The sequence below is a fragment of the Strix aluco genome, chromosome 5 (assembly GCF_031877795.1).
Source record: "Strix aluco isolate bStrAlu1 chromosome 5, bStrAlu1.hap1, whole genome shotgun sequence".
Taxonomy (NCBI): Eukaryota; Metazoa; Chordata; class Aves; order Strigiformes; family Strigidae; genus Strix; species Strix aluco.
The window spans coordinates 84,182,837-84,186,076 of NC_133935.1; positions in this window are offsets into that span (position 1 = coordinate 84,182,837).

Genomic DNA, 3,240 nt, shown 5'->3' on the forward strand with positions numbered 1-3,240 from the left:
AACATAACTAATGAGGCTTTAAATGGCACCTGGGGTTTATCATAAATATCACAGACCTTCCTCGATGCCTGCAATTTAGGTCCGAATATACCTTAAAAGCAATAGTCAGGTAGCCAGAGGTCATTTAAATAAATAAATACATGTATATATATGCACACACATACATCTTTTTTCCTTGTGTGCGTGTATATATATGGAATATATATATGGTGTGCGTGTGTGTGTGTATATATTCCATATATATATATACAGACACACATATATATGCATGGAATATATTTTTTCCTTGTGTTTTCCAACTTCCTAAGGGAGGCTGTGATTCTCCGAGTGCATGAGGCTAATCCCACCTCTTGCTCTTCTTCTGCCACACATTTAGACGCCTATACATCGAAATAAATACCTACACACACACACACACACACACACACACAATCGATTTCGGCTCCGCCTGCACCAAGATTTGCAGTCGGACCCTCCATAAATATAATCCATACGTTATTGTTAGTGATAACCGTTCCGTCGGCTGCAGAAAGGAGGTTAGGGATGTTTTATTCGCTATAATTAAACTGCCTTGTCTGCTCTGGAGGGAAAACCCACCCATCTCTGCCCCCACCCCGGAGAAAAGTTGTCAATAATCAATAATTTCCCCCTCCCAGGCTGTGAAAACACGGTCTCAGAGAGGCTATTTTTTAATATCATCGTTGCAATCTTCATTTCGAAGGAGGGGGGGAAAGCCCCCTTCGTCCTGATCTCCCCAAATCAGCCGGTTTGGCATTGATCCTGTGCTTTGTGTGCGCAGAGTATATTCGCTTTAAAACGATTTCCATTAAACGCAGCCTCCTACATTGGTAGGATCGACCTAATGACTTTGTGTGAACGGTGGGGAGGGAGAGCGGGGCTGGGGGGAAACCTCGGGAATTGAAATAATCCCCCCCTTCCTTCCATTCATCCAAATCAGGGACTTGGAAATAAAGTCAAAGCCAGAGCCCAACAAATAGCCCCAGTTGCAAATTCCTATCCATTACAGCCAAGGTGCAAAATATATTTATAAAAATATATAAAGCACGTGGAAGTGGAGAATTTTAATTAAATCTTACTGCGGCTCTAACAACATCGAAGTGATATTTCATTCGGAGCCCGCCTCTTGCTTGTGTTTTATAGCGTTTTCTTGCCTCTGACTTTTTTTAAAATATTAGACGAGGTACAGAATTATAAATGACTCTTTCCTTATCTGTGCTGCTCACATATCCAGGATCAGAGGAGCTGATTAAGAAAGAAGTCAGAGGCAACGTTGGATTCATAATGATTCGGAATAATGAATCCTTATCTCTGCTTTCCAGATTATCACCCTTTCAGCTCCCAATGTTTTGTTACATGGGATAATTTATTGCATCTAATACATCACAATGAATCTGATGGCGGAAAGCGATGGGCAACGTTGGGGAAAAAAAAAAAAAACCGGGGTCCTTATTTTAGTTTAGTTTTATCCTGGGGGCAGAGAGACTGATTTTTTTTTTTTTTTAGTCTTTTTTTTTTTTTTTAAATGGTGAAAATATAAGGTAAATCTGATAATAATAATAAAAAGAATTTGGGGGGTGTGTGCGAAGCGCTTTAATTACTGTGTCACTTTCAGACTGAAATTAAGAAAATCGACCGGAGCTTCTCCTCTCGGTGACTGCGAGATCCTAATTTTACATGATTTATTTTTTATTTAAGGGGGAGATAATGCATCATAAACATTGAACAAAGCACGGAGCCGGGTTAAGACAAAAGACAATTTGCATATCTCTCTTTTTTTTTCCTTTTTTTTTTTTTTTTTAAAGGGAGGGCTGCCAATAATGTTCAATTTTTCTCCCCGCCCCGTTGCCAAATAAATACATGCATAGCAAAAAATCGATAAGATTTCTGCTAGGAGTCTCTCCCCTCTCTCCCTGTGTCTCTGCCTCTTTTTTTTTTTTTTCTTTTTTTTTTTTTTTAAGGCATTTCTCATAAACTGGAGAAACTCCGCGGGTTGCTTTGTATGCAAATGAACGTTGCTCTGTGTTTCTGGCTGCAGAAATGAAAGGGGGGGGGCATTCACCTGAAATTATTGATATTCCTGTGCCTGAGGAGGGGAAGATCTGCTGATATTTTGCTGGGTTTGAATGTATTCGTTTGAATCCTTGAAGGAAAGCAGCAGCCGCTGTCTGCCTCCTCACCTGCGCAGGGAAAAGATGCATTTCAAACATTTTCTGTGGCGAATAAACCCCCTTTGCTCCCTTCTAAGGGATGGGGTGGGTGGGGTGGGGGGGATTCCCACAACAATAACAACTCAGCCCAAAAGTTCGTCTCGACTGAACCACCGCGTGGGTCAAATCCCATAACGGCTCAACCCACCCCCCCAAAAACCCTGCCGAGGGGCTGGGGGATGCTCCTGACCCGCGTTAGATCATCCTCGCTTCTTAATTTCTTGGACATCACAGGAGAGAAAATGGTGCCTGAAATCCTCTTCGTGGTCAATTTGCTGCACCTCGGTTTTCATTGGGGTTTTTTTCCCCTCCCCCCCATTTTTTTTTTCTTTTTTTCTTTGTATACAGGTACTCCTGATGCTAAAATTTCTGGGGACAGGTGCTGGCAGCCCTATTCTGCCTTGGTTTAAGTTTCCTTGGCTCCCTCTCATCCCTTCTTGGCTCTCACGGCACAGGGACGGTGTTTAATCATTAACCAGGTCTAGCACGGTCCTTTTTTCCAGGAAGCGGGAGACGCTTCTGAAATGAGGTTGAAAAATAACTTGTTTTTCCCCTTTGCCTAAAGCGAAAGGCTCCCATCTGGGGTCTTGAGTGGGGGGGGACGACTTTCCCTCTCCCCCCCCCCCCCCCCTCCCGTGTGCGTATTGCAAATGCACGTCTCCCTGCTATAGGTGCATCATTTTATATGCGGTGCTTCACAAATCCCATCCAAGCGGTAATCTCTGCTGCCCTGCTCTTCCTCCACCGTATATTCTGTGCAATATTTGTCAAGGAATTTCAAGTATCAATTATAACCGCAATTTTTGATCCCCCCAATTTGAAGTGTAGATGGTTTGATAGGAATATACATATATATAATACCGGTTCTCCCTCAGATGAATTTATTGGACCACGTCCCACCCTCAGCTGAACATTCAATATTCCAGCATTATCTCCGCACTTAAACTCGCTTTCTCCATTTCTGTGCCAAGATAAATTTGCATAATATTTGCAGTTGTAATTAGCTGATGAA